The sequence below is a fragment of the Centropristis striata genome, chromosome 3, assembly GCF_030273125.1.
Source record: "Centropristis striata isolate RG_2023a ecotype Rhode Island chromosome 3, C.striata_1.0, whole genome shotgun sequence".
Lineage (NCBI taxonomy): Eukaryota > Metazoa > Chordata > Actinopteri > Perciformes > Serranidae > Centropristis > Centropristis striata.
Window position 1 is genome coordinate 1,057,040 of NC_081519.1, and position 19,220 is coordinate 1,076,259.

Consider the following 19,220-nt stretch of genomic DNA (forward strand, 5'->3'; position numbering starts at 1 on the left):
ATGTTTTTTGAAGTTATAAGTGAAGAAACGAGCACATTAACAAGCTGAATCTCAGACTATCCCAGCTGGCCACACACACACACACACACACACACAGCAGCAGGGTCATTGAGTCCACATGCATACATTCCCATATAACCTACTTCCAGCGTAGATAAAATGCAGGTGAACAAACTCAACATATTCTCACAAACTGTACGATATCTTATGAAAACGTATGCAAAGCTATTTGTATGTTGACCTATAAAATATAGAACATTAAATGACCTATTTACTGTAAGGAAATGAACACATAAGCAGCTTTGAATATGTGACGTTCGCTGTTTTAAACACAAGGTTAACTTTGCTTTGGATTAAAATAAAACATTCTGTATGTCACTATTGAATGGTCTGAAACAAACCGTGCATTTGTAAATGTGTGACCTCCCCAGTGAGCAGGGACTAATGTTCTTTTGATCATTTCCATTCAATACAGATTGTGATGAGTTGATTCTGATGGACAGAATCAGGCCTGTTGCCAGAGACAATGTTCAACTGAAGTCCAGACATGTTTTTCCAACTTGCTGAAGTCCAGATTAGTAGCTACCATCTTATATTGAATGCATATTTAATCTGTCTGGTGGTCCTGATACATGCAGCTGTCCTGTTCCTCCACTCTGTCCTCAGAGTCCATAGATCAGTAGATCAGGGGTCTCAAACTCAAATTACCTGGGGGCCACTGGAGGCAGTATCAAAATAACCACAAAAAAACACAAAATTACAAAAATAAAAAGACAAAAATGACAAAAAAAGACACAAAACTATTTTTAAAAAGACAAAAATTACCAAAAAGACACAAAATTACTCAAAAAAAGACACAAAGTTATTTAAAAAAGACACAGAAGTACCAAAAACTACACAAAACTATTTAAAAAGAGACAAAATTACCCAAAAAAGACACAAAATTACCAAAAATACCCAGAATCACCAAAAAAGACACAAAATTATTTTCAAAAAAGACATAAAATTATTTTAAAAAGACAAAAATTACCAAAAAGACACAAAATTACTCAAAAAAAGACAAAATTATTTTAAAAAAGACACAAAATTATTAAAAGCTTATAGCTGTTATATCTGAGCTCCCTCCGCTATAGTCGTCTTCACCATGATTTATAAGTTCTGGAAAAGTCCCATGATGCATTGAGACACTCCCTCATGTATTCTCATTTTGTGTCTTTTTTGGTCATTTTTTTTTCTTTTTGTGTCTTTTTTTTGTCATTTTGTGTCTTTTTTAGTCATTTTTTTTTCTTTTTGTGTCTTTTTTGGTCATTTTGTGTCTTTTTTAGTCATTTTTTTTTCTTTTTGTGTCTTTTTTTTGTCATTTTGTGTCTTTTTTTGGTCATTGTGTTTCTTTTTTGGTCATTTTGTGTCTTTTTTTGGTAATTTCTTTCTTTTTTTTGTGATGATTTCAAAGTTCTGGAAAAGTCCCATGATGCATTGCGACACTCCAACATGTATTCTGATGCTTTTCATTGGCCAAGAGACCGAAAATAGGTGGAAAAAACTACAAATACTAGAAAACCACGTAACCGCTTTCCCGGCTTTAATGGTAGAATAACACAACAGCTCCTTGGTTTTAATGGTAGAAATGCGGTAATGCTTTCCCGCCTTAAATGGGTTAAATAAAGGACATATATTCCAGACGAATACACCATTGCAGATTAGTTAAAGAAGCCAGGTTGGGGTCTGTGGGTTTGGACAAGAATGATGTTTGAATGGACAGAGACATCAGGTTTTTTTTCATATTTTGGTGAAATGTAACTCGGATTTGGGAAGTATTTGAGAAATTTTGGGAAACACCCTAATGTGTAACAGAAGAAAACCCTTTGTCAGCAGTCTGACCACAGACACTTGTACAGACTGAATCCTTGATATTTAAAGGATTTTAAATGAAGAACTTGTTTGAATGATTTGAAAAGATTCCAGAATAGATATGTATGGTTTTGGGGGAGCCGTTACTTCCCTCCTCAGGCCTGAAGATGCTCACTGACTCACTCTCTGAGGTGTCTGCTGCCTTCAGTTCTTCCACAACAAAACAACAAATGAACCGGAGGAACGTTAGAGTCAGGAGTGACTCTCAATTCCTCATCTGTAAATATAAATCAGCTCGTGGTGACATTATGTAATGACGGTCCTCAGGTTGGAGCCCAGAGCTGTTTGTTTCTCTTCGCCTCTTTGACTTTCACACCAAGCGTTTAATTAGCAAACCAGTGACTGTAAACAAGAGTCACATGACTGACGAGCAGCTCATTAACTGGAGGAAATCTTCCAGCATCGTTAAACTAAACTGAAGAGAGAGTTTAATAAAGTTTGTTGTTGCAGATTCAGGCCTGAACACACAAACACTGTATACACTGAGACACATTGTTAGACTGCTTCTTCTGCTTTATACTAGGTTTAACCCTTCGATGCACAGCATGGGTCTAAAGTGACCCGACAGTTTTTATGTTCTATATCTTTACAATAAATTATTTTCATCATTCAGTATTCCAGGTTTTCCTCAATTAGTTTGTTTTTGATCATCATACATCCTAATTTTATATTTTCCTTTATTCATTTTAAAAAAATCACTACTCTTCTAACGCACAACATGGGTCAAAAATGTCCCATATCCATTTTGAAGCTAAGTAGCATGCTAAGCTAACTACTTAGCTAACTTCTTGGCTAAGTAGCTTGCTAAGCTAACTACTTAACTAACTTTTTGGCTAAGTATTTAGCTAAGTAGCTTGCTAAGCTAACTACTTAGCTAACTTCTTGGCTAAGTAGCTTGCTAAGCTAACTACTTAACTAACTTCTTGGCTAAGTAGCTTGCTAAGCTAACTACTTAACTAACTTTTTGGCTAAGTATTTAGCTAAGTAGCTTGCTAAGCTAACTACTTAGCTAACTTCTTGGCTAAGTAGCTTCCTAAGCTAACTACTTAACTAACTTCTTGGCTAAGAATTTAGCTAAGTAGCTCACTAAGCTAACTTCTTAGCTAACTTCTTGGCTAAGTAGCTTGCTAAGCTAACTACTCAACTAAGTTTTTGGCTAAGTATTTAGCTAAGTAGCCTGCTAAGCTAACTACTTAACTAACTTCTCGGCTAAGTATTTAGCTAAGTAGCTTGCTAAGCTAAATACTTAGCTAACGTCTTGGCTAAGTAGCTCGCTAAGCTAACTACTTAACTAACTTCTTGGCTAAGTAGCCTGCTAAGCTAACTACTTAACTAACTTCTCTGCTAAGTATTTAGCTGAGTAGCTTGCTTAGCTAACATATTGGCTAAGTAGTTAGCTTAGCATGCTACTTAGCCAAGTAGTTAGCTATGTAATAATACAAAAACTGTTTTTCTTCATAAAGTATGAGAGGCAAAATGGAAATAATGATCTGTTGTTATCAAAAACAAGATATTTAAAGAATACTTGGAATATTCAATCATAAAATAAGTTGATATCAAAAGATAGAGCACAGAAACACACAGCAGCATTAAATAACATGAAGGGAATGAATTAGAAGGGGTGTCAACATGTCGTGCACCAAAGGGTTAATATTTATTTACAACTCAACACAGCAGCAGCTCTGCATCAGACAGAAATCGAAGAAAAAGGGAAGTGAAGCGTGAGCATCAAACACCTTCAGTTGTTTGTTTTTGAGGCGTGAAAACAAAGTGTTCACAGTGTGAAAACTGCTGCTGTATCAAATATGACCAAAAAAATAGTCAAAAAGAGAAAAATCTCTCTTTTTTTTATCCCAGTAACTACCCCACAACCTTTTAGACGTATTATAGGATCCTTGAACATGCATGTAAGGAAATCTTAAGTCATTTTCATACTGGTTTCTAGAAGAAGTAACGAAGCTCTGCTGTCATAACGCCATAGACCAGCTATTCTCAACCTTGGGGTCGGGACCCCAATTAGGGTCGTGAGATGATTTCTGGGGGTCGCCAAATCATTTTGGAAGTCAGCTCTGTCTCCACTGTGTTAAAGTGTTCATGTGTTAATGTGTTAATGTGTTTTAGTCTTTTTGGTCACTTAATGTCCTTTCTTTGGTCATTTTGTGGGTTTTTTTAGTCATTTTTGGTCATTTTGTGTCTTTTTTTGATCATTTTGTGGTCAATTTGTGTCTTTTTTGGTCAATTTGTTTCCTTTGTTTGATCATTTTGTGTCTTTTTTAGTCATTTTGTGTCTTTTTTGGTCATTTTGTGTCTTTTTTGGGTCATTTTGTGTCTTTTTGGTCATTTGTGTCGTTTTTTGGTCATTTTGTGTCTTTTTTTGGTCATTTTCTGTCTTTTTTTGGTCATTTTGTGTATTTTTTTGGTCATTTTGTTTATTTTTGGGTGATCTGAACTGTGGGTGTGAGATTGTGTTCAGTGAGTGGGGGTCACGGACAACATGCATGTTAAATTGGGGGTCGTGGCTCAAAAAGGTTGAGAACTACTGGGCTAAAATAGAGAAACAACGAGTGCAGATCCTTTGACAAGTGTTGTACGTCACTATTATGTTTTACCTTTTAGCCCTGAAACATCTATTCACTAAAGACTACCACTGTCTTTATCCATCCCAGTACAACTACTGGTTTCCATGAGCCTGTGAAGGCCAGAACAGCCTCAGTGAGTCACTGTGGCTCAGACTAATGCCTGAGAAGATGTGAGTAAAATGATGGTGGATCCTTTTTGGTATGTTTTGGTTGCTGTTTGATATTTTCCATATTTCTGTGGAGGAAATGAAGCAGCTTGAGACGACACCATGAGTCAGATTCAGCTGTCCACTGCCTCTGAGGAAGTACGCTCAGTTTTCTAAAAGCGTCTGCATCTGGTTGGCAGCAGAGGAAATCAGCACAGGAAGTTCATCGCTCAGTCACCGTGTCCAGAATCATCCCAGTCCACTCCTGTTCCCTGTTTTTATTCAAACGGACCTCCACTTAGTGTCCATTCAATGTAGAGATCGGATGAGCTGGAAATGAATAAATCTATCTAACACAGACACCGATACACCTAAGCACTTGTTTTTTTTTTATGTTACAGCTAAATAAGATCACAAATGCTATTTTTTAAATTTTTTGTTTTCAATTATTTTATTTTTTTTGCAAAGCTTGTCTTTTTATGTTCGACTTAAGGACGAAAAAAGACACAAAATGACCAAAACAGACACAAAATGATTAAAAAAGACACAAAATTACTAAAAAAGACACAAAATGACCAAAATAGACACAAAATGACTAAAAATGGCACAAAATGACAAAAAAAAGACACAAAATGACCAAAAAAGACAAAAAATGACTAAAAAGACACAAAATGACAAAAAAAAAGACAAAAAATGACCAAAAAAGACACAAAATGACTAAAAAAGACACAAAATGACCAAAATAGACACAAAATGAGAAGACAGAATGACCAAAAAAAACCCACAGAAGTCTTAGTGTCCATTCAATGTAGAGATCAGATGAGCTGGAAATGAATAAATCTATCTAACACAGACACCGATACACCTAAGCACTTGTTTTTTTTCTTATGTTACAGCTAAATAAGAGCACAAATGATCATTTTTAATTTTAGTCTGGCCACGTTTCTAACAACTCAAAAGATAAGTTGTTACTTATTAATTTATTTACAATTACATTGATGTGATTTTGTTTTTACATGTGATAGTTTTTTAGTTTGACAGTTTAACTTGGCTAAATATTTAGCTAAGTAGCTTTCTAAGCTAAATACTTAGCTAACTTCTTGACTAGTTAGCTTAGCAAGCTACTTAGCCGAGTAGTTAGCCAAGAAGTTTTTGTATTATTTCATAGCTAAGTATTTAGCTAAGTAGCTTGCTAAGTTAACTTCTTGACTAGTTAGCTTAGCAAGCTACTAAGCCAAGTAGTAAGCTATGTAATAATACAAAAAATGAGCTGAAAATGAATAAATCTATCTAACACAGACACCAATACACCTAAGAACTTGTATTTTTTCTTATGTTGCAGCTAAATAAGATCACAAATGCTCATTTTAAATTTTAGTCTGGCCAGGTTTCTAACAACTCAAAAGATAAGTTATTCATTTTTAATTTATATGCAATTAAATTGATGTGATTTTGTTTTTACATGTGATAGTTTTTTAGTTTGACAGGTTAACTAACTTCTTGGCTAAATATTTAGCTAAGTAGCTTGCTAAGCTAAATACTTAGCTAACTTCTTGACTAGTTAGCTTAGCAAGCTACTTAGCCAAGTAGTAAGCTATGTAATAATACAAAAACTTATATTTCTTCATAAAATATGAGAAGCAAAATGGAAATAATGATTTGTTGTTATCAAAAACAAGATATTTAAAGAATACCTGGAATATTCAATCATAAAATAACTGTAACTGTTTTTTATTCAAACGGACCTCCACTGGGTTCAAGTCTTAGTGTCTATTCAATGTAGAGATCAGATGAGCTGAAAATGAATAAATCTATCTAACACAGACACCATAGACCTAAGCACTTGTATTTTTTTTTATGTTAGTCATTTTGTGTCTTTTTTTGGTCATTTTATGTCTTTTTTATGTCATTTTGTGTCTTTTCTTGGTCATTTTGTGTCTTTTTTTTTTTCATTTTATGTCTTTTTTGTCATTTTGTGTCTTTTTTTGAGTCATTTTGTGTCTTTTTTTGGTCATTTTATGTCTTTTTTGTCATTTTGTGTCTTTTTCTATCATTTGTGTCTGTTGTGTCTTGTGTCTTTAGTTATTTTGTGCCCTTTTTCTGTCTTTTTAGCAATTTTCTGTCTTTTTTTTAGTTATTTTGTGTCTTCTTTTGGTCATTTCCATCCGTTGGTTTTTAGTAACTAAATGTCCCATCATCCACGGGGCCAACCAAAGGTCTCATCAGCTTCTTCCTTCATGTTCACTGTGGTTTGTTGTTGTCTCAACTCATCAACGCTAGTTGGTGCTCCAGTATAATCGCTCCTCCTGAAACTCAGCCAGTGAGAAACGTTCCGCGCTGCAAAAATAAGTGCGTCAATTTTTTAACGCGTTAATTTTGTGTAATTAATTAATCTTAATTAACACGTTAAAGTCCCGGCCCTAGTTTTTACATGTGACATGGAAGTGAAACCTGGCCTTGGCAGAGCAAGAACTAAACTCCACTAAACTCTTTGACCTTTCTCTTCACTGGATGCAAAGTGAAGAAACGTATTTCTATCTTTTCATCAGATCCAAAGCCTCGTTATACTCTCCAGCAGACACAGAGAGCTGCTAACACCGTGAACTCAGTGTTGCCAAGCCTTTTCTATAAAAGTAGCTTGCACTCGCTCCAAAGGTGCCAGATGACATCATGCATCATTTGCATAAGTGATTGTGTGTCTGCCTGCACGCTACAAGAGCAGAAGCAGACATTCTGTGCTGCTGGCAGAGACTCACTGTGTGTGAGTGTCCTGCATGGGAATGAATTACAATATAATATAGTTCTCACTTTTTCCCTGATGGTCTGAAGCCACTAAATGTGTCTTTAGTTGTGTTTGAGAGATGAAGTCACCAGCAGAGTCAAAACTAAATCTAGCATGAAAGACACCAGGTTGGAAACATGTTCCACATGTGCAACGCTACCACTCGTAGTTTATATGGATTAAAGTTAAAAAAGTCTTCTGACTGAAATTTTATTCGTGCAAGTCACATGCAGTGTATGAAACATGTTCCAGGTTACTTGAGACCTGCTAAAGAAATACTAATGAAGAAGAATTCAGCATCAAATGCAGCCGTCACATTTCAATCTCTTCTATTGCATCTTGCATTTTTGTCTTTTTTTACTTTTTTTTTTTTTTTGCAAAGCTTGTCTTTTTATGTTCGACTTAAGGACGAAAAAAAGATACAAAATGATTTAAAAAAGACACAAAATGACGAAAAAAGACACAAAATGACCAAAAAAGACACAAAATGACTAAAAAGAGACACAAAATGACTAAAAAAAGACACAAAATGACCAAAATGACCAAAAAAAAGACACAAAATGACAAAAAAAAGCCACAAAATGACCAAAAAAGACACAAAATGACTAAAAAAACACAAAATGACCAAAAAAGACACAAAATGACAAAAAAAAGACACAAAATGACAAAAAAGACACAAAATGACAAAAAAAGACACAAAATGACAAAAAAAACCCCACAGAAGACACAAAATGACCAAACATAGACACAAAATGACCAAAAAAGACACAAAATGACCAAAAAAGACACAAAATGACAAAAAAAAGACACAAAATGACCAAAAAACCCCCACAGAAGACACAAAATGACAAAAAAAAGACACAAAATGACCAAAAAACCCCCACAGAAGACACAAAATGACCAAACATAGACACAAAATGACCAAAAAAGACACAAAATGACCAAAAAAGACACAAAATGACATGAAAAGGATTCAAAAATGGACAAAATAGCCCTTTAAGACTCCATAGAGTTAATCGATGAGTTTGGCGTAAAAGTAGAGACAATTATGCTCCGTCTTCACCCTCGGAAGATGAATTTACCTCACACAGATGGAAATTTTAGCACATTATCTCATACAGTGCAGGTGAATTGGGGAGGTGATTGTTTTCCAGTGATGCACATATTGTATATTAAAATAAAAATTCACTTTTGCTGCTCAAAACTAGCATTTATGCATCTTCTTGACAGTTAATTAAAGTCAAATTCTTTGTCTCCTCACTATATTTCTGTGCTTTCAGCTTCAGCAAGCACATCACTAGTTGCATTATAATGTAAAAAGTCATATAATATAAACTGTTTTATACAAAGCATGGTCACTCACTGCTTTTTTTCCTTTACGCTGCATTCTGGGTATTTCTTAGAAAGCTAAACTTCCAGTTCATGGAATAATTTTATTCCAGAGGCAGACAGGAAAACCTGTACACAAAAAGACACAAAATGACCAAAATAGACACAAAATGAGAAGACAGAATGACCAAAAAAACCCCCACAGAAGACACAAAATGACTAAAAAGACACAAAATGACTAAAAAAAGACACAAAATGACTAAAAAAGACACAAAATGACTAAAAAGACACAAAATGACTAAAAAAGACACAAAATGACTAAAAAAAGACACAAAATGGCTAAAAAAAGACACAAAATGACAAAAAAAGACACAAAATGACTAAAAAGACACAAAATGACTAAAAAAAGACACAAAATGACTAAAAAGACACAAAATGACTAAAAAAATACACAAAATGACTAAAAAATACACAAAATGACTAAAAAAAGACACAAAATGACTAAAAAATACACAAAATGACTAAAAAAAGACACAAAATGACTAAAAAAGACACAAAATGACTAAAAAAAAGACACAAAATGGCTAAAAAAAGACACAAAATGACTAAAAAAGACACAAAATGACTAAAAAAAGACACAAATGACTAAAAAAGACACAAAATGACTAAAAAAAGACACAAAATGACTAAAAAAGACACAAAATGAGAAGACAGAATGACCAAAAAAAACCCACTGCTTTTTTTCCCTTTACACTGCATTCTGGGTATTTCTTAGAAAGCTAAACTTCCAGTTCATGGAATAATTTTATTCCAGAGGCAGACAGGAAAACCTCCGTGTCAGCACCGTTCTGGTCAATTTCACATTAAAACGTTTTCCCTCAATGTCCTGGTTACATAAGTGATGTTCAACACCATTAAAATCACTATATTTAAATCTGTAGTTAGAAGCTGTTTAACACGGAGTAATAATCATTTAAATTCCACAGAAACAACTGTTATCTGGGTCCTGGATGTCCAAAAAGCCTTGACTTTTAAACCAAACGTCTAGACGTCTCTGGAGCTGCAAATCACCAAATGAGTGCTTATTTCTGGGCAGTTCACCACCTACTGAACCAGCAGAGACACACCCAGAGCTCAGAGAGAAGAAGAAACCAACAGATTACTGACAGACGGAGAGATCTGAGAGATTATATTAGTTGACTTTAAGTTTTATTCCTGAGTAATGAGCCCAGTCACTTTCAGTTCTGATTCACAAACCAACACATCTGGTCAGCAGAACCACTGACCACGCCTTTTCCTTTTTCTACCAGCAAGCCAGTGTGTGTGTGTGTGTGTGTGTGTGTGTGTGTGTGTGTGTGTGTGTGTGTGTGTGAGAGGGGTCTAGTGTGTGTTTAAATCCCAAAGCTAACATCCGTAGCTGGTAGATCCCAGCTGATAGAGCAGCGGCTCGCACTGATGGCATCATAATCCAGAGACAGGAAGTAGGTGGATGAATGTGTGAATACAGCGCCAACACACACACACACACACACACACACACACACACACACATTCTTGTACTTCTATCTTTGTGAGGGCCCTCATTGGAACAGTGAATTCCCTATCAAGGTTATAATAGTTTTGGATTTTTCATTAGTTTTAGTTTTAATTTTGTTGTGAATTTTTGTTTTCAATTTCAGTTAGTTTTAGTTAGTTTTTAGAGTGAGTTTGTTAGTTTTAGTTTAGTTTTTATTAGTTGTAGTGTTTTGTAATGGGGTATTTGTTGGGTGGGAGATTAAAAGAGGTCACAGTAAATTTTTCCTTTATTTCCTTTGTCTGATCCATCTTCATTATGTATGAAAAAAGTTGACAAAGACCAAAACGAAGGACATTTTCACTATAATTTTAGTTAGTTTTGTAACCACACAATACAATTTCAGTTAATTATCATTATCATGTAACCTTTAACCCTTAAAACAAAGTCTGAAATCTCAAAAAAGCCTTTAAAGAAGTGAGGACCGGCCGAAATGTCCTCACTTTGCAAAAATGTCCTCACTCTGTTGGTTAAAAACGTGTTCTGGTCCTCACACACACACACACACACACAAAGCTGACATAAGGGGAAAAAATGTGCGGCCTTACTAGCATCAGAGTACAAAGATCCAACTAAAACATTAAAATAGTTTATTTGCAAAAACGGATATCTCTGTTTTACTTTTCTACTTTTGGAGTTCAATCAGGGAAATATCAATCACATGACTGTTGGGTCAGTTGATAAGACATCTCAAAATTTTAAATTTTATCTGAATCACGTATTCCTGCTGTGCAATCAAGGAAAAATCTACCAAATCTGTGTTGATTTATTCATTTAAAAAATGGCTTTTATCCATTTTTTCCCCTCTTTCCCACGACAGAAACTCTTGCAGGTATTTTGTCCACCTTGTGATTGATACAGACGATAACTGGATCATTTAAAACCCCAGATGAACCTTTCTGTGAGCCGGTTCATGAAGATGGATGATGGAGAAAAGCACCGGAGACTGTGGGAGTCGCTCCACGTTAACGTCTTATCTCATTTGTCCAAACACAGTTCCAGTAAGTACGTCAGCCTGTTGGAAGCTGCAGAGAAACTGGAAATTACTCCAGTCTTGCCAAAAGATATGAAAATCATAAAACATATTTATTTCCCAGCTTCAAAAGTCAGAAGTTGACGTGAAGAATTTTCCAGAGAATAAGAGTTGCTGAGATTTGACCTGTTCAATAAAATGTCTGTTTCTGTTCTCTATATTTTCACAATGTTGCACAACATTATGTCCAGTAATCCAAGCAGGAAATGAAAACTTGCACTGGGAGTTTGTACTTGGCAGACTGAGAATGGGAGGACACACAACGCTCAGTTTCCATTTGGGACATCAGAGCTACGAGACAAAAACAAGATTCACTTAAAGCTCCATCATCAAGTCTGCACTGTAAAAAAAATCTGTTTAATTTACGGTAAAATACCAGCAGCTGTGGTTGCCAGAACTTCACCGTAAAAATTACAGTGAGTGGGTTTTCTATTCTAAATTTAAATGTAAATATCAGCAAAAACTGTAATTTAGACTGAATAATCCTGTTATTTTTAGGGTTATTGTGTCATTCATTAACACATCATGGTATTTCTCCATAAATTTTGCATGAAAATGTTATATTTTTACAGCAAAACTGTGTGTTTCTTCCACTTTATGGCAGAAAAAAGTAAAAGTTTTGTGCTATTCTTTGATTTGATTTGAAAAGTAACAAAAGATGGCAGCTAAATGTAGTGGAGTAAAAAATATAATATTTGCCTCTAAAGTGTAGTGGAGTAGAAGTATAAAGTTACATAAAAATGAAAATACTCAAGTAAAGTGCCTCAACATTGTTCTAAAGCAGTAGTTCTCAACCTTTTTGAGTTGCGACCCCCAATTTAACATGCATGTTGTCCGTGACCCCCACTCACTGAACACAATCTCACATGCACAGTTCAGATCACCCAAAAAAGAAACAAAATGACAACAAAAAGACAAAAAATGACTAAAAAAAGAAACAAAATGACCAAAAAAGACACAAAATGACCAAAAAAATGAATAAAATGACCAAAAAAGACACAAAATGACTAAAAAAAGACACAAAGTGACCAAAAAAAGACAAAACATTTATAAAAAAAGACAAAAAATGACCAAAAAAGACACCAAATGATTTAAAAAAGACACAAAATTACCAAAAAAAGTCACAAAATTACCAAAAATGACACAAAATGGCTAAAAAAAGACACAAAATGACTAAAAAAAGACAATTGACCAAAGAAGACACAAATTGACCAAAAAAAAAGACAAAAAAAGACACAAAATGATTTAAAAAAAAGACACAAAATGACCAAAACAAGACACAAAATGTCCAAAAAACACACAAAATGATCAATAAAAGAAACAAAATGCCCAAAAAAAGACACAAAATGATCAATAAAAGAAACAAAATGCCCAAAAAAAGACACAAAATGACCAAAAAAAGACATAAAATTACCAAAAAAGAGGAAACAAAATTACCAAAAAAGACACGAATTGACCACAAAATGATAAAAAAAAGACACAAAGTGACCTGAAAAGACACAAAATGCGCAAAAAAAGACACAAAATGACCAAAACAAGACACAAAATGTCCAAAAAATACACAAAATGATCAAAAAGACTAAAACACATGAACACTTTAACACAGTGGAGACAGAGCTGACTTCTAAAATGATTTGGCGACCCCCAGAAATCATCTTGCGACCCCAACTGGGGTTAATTAATTAAAAGTGTCTAATATGGTGATATACAATTTTTTATTTTACGCCCTATTTCTGATGTATTTGACAGTGTTTTACTGTTATTTCTACAAAGATTTTTAACAGTGTGAGTCCTGCTGAGAGAAAACCATCAGGAGAGTTTGTTCTTTAATTATTTCACTTCAGTCTGAGTTAAAACACACGACAACCACAAAACACCCTGAACACACACACACACACACACACAACACCCTGAACACACACACACACACACACACAACACCCTGAACACACACACACACAGTCTGCTGGAGCTTTAACTGTCATTATACTTGTGAGGTCCAGAAGTTCTCAAGAATTTAAGTGACGTGACGGTTACAGTAAGTGTGAAGAACTCTGCAGGGTGGACTGCCAATGAACACACAAATACGGGTGTGTGTGTGTGTGTGTTGGATTAGCTGGAGAAGGATTTCTCTTCCTGATAATGTTCTTAGTCTTGTTGCTATCTAAACTTTACACCAAAACAAATAATACATCATAGAAGAGAGAGAGAGAGAGATAACTGCCATGAGGTCACCCTGAGAGTCTGTCCTCAGTAGAAGTCATTCACAAGATGAAATAGTCCGTCTCAAGTTAGAAAAATGATCATAAGTCAAGTAAAAATTAAAGTGAAATTAAGTGGGGATAGGTATCCAACCTCCAAACTTTTGTGGCGCTAAATATTGAACATTTAATGTGTCGAAATCTGGTATTGGATGTCTTTCTTCTTTCACAGTTCCTGATTCAAGTTGTATTAAACCTCTGGAGTCTCCAAAAGTGCCAAAGCATGGCTTCATCACATCCAGACGTAAAAACAAAGCAGACCAAAAGAAGACACAAAATGACTTAAGAAAAGACACAAAATGACCAAAAAATACATTAAATGACCAAAAAAGACACAAAATGACTTAAAAAAAGACACAAAATGACCAAAAAATACATAAAATGACCAAAAAAGACACAAAATGAGAAGACAGAATAACAAAAAAACCCCACAGAAGACACAAAATGACCAAAAAAAGACACACAATAACTAAAAAAAGACACAACAACAGACACAAAATGAGCAAAAGAGACACAAAAAAGACACAAATGACCAAAAAAGACACAAAAAAGACACAAATGACCAAAAAAAGACACAAAATGACAAAAAAGACACAAAATGACCAAAAAAGACACAAATAGCCAAAAAAGACACAAAATGACAAAAAAGACACAAAATGACCAAAAAGACACAAAATAACTAAAAAGACACAAAATAACTAAAAAAGGCACAACAGACACAAGATTACCAAAAAAGAAACAAAATTACCAAAAAAAAATGCAAAATAACTAAAAAAAGACACAACAGACACAAAATTAGCAAAAAAGACACAAAAAAGACACAAACGACCAAAAAAAAGACACAAAATAACTAAAAAAGACACAACAACAGACACAAAATGACCAAAAAAGTCACAAAAAAGACACAAATTACCAAAAAAGACACAAAATGGCAAAAAAGACACAAAATGACCAAAAAATAGACACAAAATAACTAAAAAAGACACAACAGACACAAAATGACCAAAAAAGTCACAAAAAAGACACAAATTACCAAAAAAGACACAAAATGTCCAAAAAAAGACACAAAATAACTAAAAAAGACACAACAACAGACACAAAATGACCAAATAAGACACAAAAAAGACACAAATGACCGATAGACACAAAATGACTTACAAAGACACGAAAAGACATGAAAATGGATAAAAAAGCCCTTTAAGACTCCATGGAGCTAAAAAGTGCCAGTTTTAGATGTTGTAAGGCGACATGGACCAAAAGTCATATCTGATATATATTTAGGCTGAATATCGTTATACGATATATATCCTGATATTTTTATCATGAAGTGAGAGCAAATATTCAGTCAAAGTCAAATATGACATGTCAAAAGTAGTTTTATTGAAACTTTTTATAGAAGTGAACTCTGGAACAAGCTGCCGATCGGTATGTATTTTTTGCTCATTTTGTGTCTTCTGTGGGTTTTTTTTGTTTTTCTGTCTTCTTATTTTGTGTCTTTTTTGGTCATTTTATGTATTTTTTGGTCATTTTGTGTCTTTTTTTAAGTCATTTTGTTTCTTCTTTTAGTCTGCTTTGTTTTTACGTCATTTATATGATATAAAATACTTTTATCTGTTGTTTTATGTCTCTTTTTAACATGTCTTTGCAAAGCAATTTGTAACAAGCGTTCCCTAAATAAAGATTATTAAGAAATAAAGATGATTATTATTATAAAATCAGCTTATCACACCTTGGAAGCTCAGCAGCAGAGTGTTGAAGTGAAATGATTCAGATTTATAGTCGTGTGGCTGCTCGTTGGCCTGATTGTCTTGCAGGTAGTCGTGTTAAATTAATGCACCTGTGATCACCTGGGCCACACTGTAAAAAAAAATCTGTTTAATTTACGGTAAAATACCGGCAGCTGTGGTTGCCAGAACTACACCGTAAAAAATACAGAGTGGCTTTTCTACTGTAAATTTAAGTGTAAATATCAGCGAAAACTGTAATTTAGATTGAAAAGTCCCTTTATTTTTAGGGTAATTGTGTCCTTGTGACAATATGGTATTTCTCCATTAACTTTACATGAATTTTTTATATATATTTACAGTAAAACTGTGTGTTTTCAAAGGTTTTTCAAAAGTTTTGTACTATTCCTTGATTTACGGTAATTAAAAGTGTCTATCATGGTGATATTCAATTTTTTATTTTGCTGATGAATTTGACAGAGTTTTACTGTAATTTCTACAAATATTTTTTACAGTGCATGACGTTCACCTCTGAACAAGGCTTTATGTGCTGTTGTTTGTTTGTTTCTTTATATTTACACAAACAACAAAACCCACAGCAGCTTTGGTCCCCAATGACCTCATCCTTCCTCCATAAAGCTTTTTCATTTGATGTTCTATTAAATATTTAACTGGAACATTTCATCCTTGTCCATTAAATTAGTTTCAGTCATGACAAGAAACAAAACCAACTGTCACTGTAAATTAAATTTAGGAACATTTGATGATAAAAGAATGTTAAACATGTGTGCAGCATTACCAGATTCATCACAAAATAAAAGAAGGAATATTAATAGCGAGGAAAGCCGTTAGATATTTCACCTCGTGACAGTTTTCTTTAGAATGAAAGCAGAGGAAACCTCAAACCTCAAGCCAGAGTCTAAATCCTGCACACTCTAAATAAACCACAATCCTAAACTTCAAATTAAATCTCAACCCTAACTCTAGACCAGACACATTTTAAACCCAGGAAATAAACACGGAAACCAAAACCTCTGACCCTAACTCCCACCTACAGACCTTAGATCCTGACCCTAAAGCCTACAGAGAGAAACAAACACCAAACCCGAAATTAAACCCAAAACAAAAGAATCCTATCTTTGAATCTTAAAAACACAATTTAAACCCTGAAATAATCGCTGAACTATGGTTGGTTTTACAGCCATAGTGGCCTGAATCACAAACAGTAAAGTTATTTTATTTTTCCCCCAAAATAAAAGACAACAGGAAACGCTTTTACCTAAAACTACAAATCCTACAAATTAACATAAAGCTGAACTTAATAAACAAAACAAACCATTAGCATGTGAATCTGTAGATGTATACTGAAGTATTCTGTTGTCTTAAATATGACAGAACTCTATACCAGCTGTTCTCAACCTTGGGTTCGGGACCCCAATTGGGGTCGCGAGATGATTTCTGGGCGTCGCCAAATCATTTTGGAAGTCAGCTCTGTCTCCACTGTGTTAAAGTGTTCATGTGTTCATGTGTTTTAGTCCTTTGGTCATTTAATGTCTTTTTTTGTTGATCATCTTGTGTTTTTTTTTATGTAATTTTGTGTCTTTTTTTTGTCATTTTGTGTCTTTTTTTGATATTTTTCTGGTCAATTTGTGTCTTTTTTGTCATTTTGTGTCTTTTTTGGTAATTTTGCTTCTTTTTGGGGTCATTTTGTGTCTTTTTTGGTCATTTTGTCTCTCTTTTTTGTCATTTTGTGTCATTTTTTGTCTTTTTTTATCATTTTGTGTCTTTTTTGGTAATTTTGTTTCTTTTTGGGGTAATTTTGTGTCTTTTTTTGATCATTTTGTGTCTTTTTTGGTAATTTTGTTTCTTTTTGGGGTAATTTTGTGTCTTTTTTGGGTAATTTTGTGTCTTTTTGTCTCTCTTTTTTGTCATTTTGTGTCATTTTTTGATCATTTTGTGTCTTTTTTTGGTAATTTTGTTTCTTTTTGGGGTAATTTTGTGTCTTTTTTTGATCATTTTGTGTCTTTTTTGGTCATTTTGTTTCTTTTTGGGGTAATTTTGTGTCTTTTTTTGGTAATTTTGTTTCTTTTTGGGGTAATTTTGTGTCTTTTTTTGATCATTTTGTGTCTTTTTTGGTAATTTTGTTTCTTTTTGGGGTAATTTTGTGTCTTTTTTGGTAATTTTGTTTCTTTTTGGGGTAATTTTGTTTCTTTTTGGGGTAATTTTGTGTCTTTTTTTGATCATTTTGTGTCTTTTTTGGTAATTTTGTTTCTTTTTGGGGTCATTTTTTGTCTTTTTTTGGTAATTTTGTTTCTTTTTGGGGTCATTTTGTGTCTTTTTGTCATTTTGTCTCTCTTTTTTGTAATTTTGTGTCTTTTTTGGTAATTTTGTGTCTTTTTTGATCATTTTGTGCCTTTTTGTCATTTTGTCTCTCTTTTTTTGTCATTTTGTGTCATTTTTGTCTTTTTTTGATCATTTTGTGTCTTTTTTTGTCATTTTGTGTCTTTTTTTTTTTGTCATTTTGTGTCTTTTTTTTTTTGTCTTTTTTTGATCATTTTGTGTCTTTTTTGGTCATTTTGTGTCTTTTTTGTATGACCTGAACTGTGCATGTGAGATTGTGTTCAGTGAGCGGGGGTCGTGGACAACATGCATGTTAAATTGGGGGTCACGACTCAAAAAGGTTGAGAACTACTGCTCTATACAATATAAAGCTTTATGTATTTAGAACTGGGAAACTGTACTGTAACTGTTTTGTTCTACTTTATACCTCGACATCACTTTTTTCTAGAGAGAAATATTGTGAACTTTGCTTTATTTACTTGACTTTTGTCAAACAGAGCACACAATCAGCCTTTAGAAAACGATTTGATCTAGATTAAAATGAACACAAAAGCTGTATAAGTGGCTTCTACATTTATTTAAATGAGTGATGAATATCTCCGTGTTACAAATGAACCCTGATGATTTTTTCTTTCTGCTCCTGTGACACAGCGCACTACGCCCCAGACACATAATTATATTTCCAGTATCAAATATTCTCTGTGGACTGTTACACTGGACTGCTCAGCATTGCGTAGCTCTGACCCACACACACACACACACACACACACACACACACACACACACACACACACACACACGCATGCACAGAAAAACGTGCACACACCCACAGGAAGTTACTCAAGCTGGCTGTAATTTCATTCAGATGCTTTGCTTTCTGTGTGTGTGTGTGTGTGTGTGTGTGTGTGTGTGTGTGTGTGTGTGTGTGTGTATGTGTGTGTGTGTGTGTGTGTGTGTGTGTGTGTGTGTGTGTGTGTGTGTGTGAGAGAGAACAATAGTGACAACTAACAGTTTAAAGTACACTGTCTCCATCTGGTGGCCAACAGGTGCATATGCCATTTCAAAATAAAAGGACTAATTGAATGGAAAACTTTGGTTTCAGCAGGAAAGAACAAGTGTTTTGTCACAATTTCATCAAATAAAACATTACAAAAAGTGACTACTCTTGTGTTTTATGGATTTCCTGTTGTTTAACTTCATCATCTGTAGAAACGTAGTCAGAAATCCTCTGAAAAGGTCAGCCAGGAGCCTCATTTTGCTCAAAGGCACGACAGAAGAGACAGACGTTTTTTTATTTGTTGTTCTGTTTGCAAAAGTGATGTAATAATAAAAGATTATGTGGATGAAGCAAGCAGAATTTTTCACATTTTAATTCTTTCAATAAATTAAAAGGAAAAAATATTTAACTGACAATAAAAAAACACGAGTTCTGATAACAGTTAAATCTCTAGGAGACACTAAGTGGTAAAAATAACCATTTGACATGCTAATAATATCTTATAATGTCTTTAGCTAGATTTAGGCATTTTGTTAGCATTGATA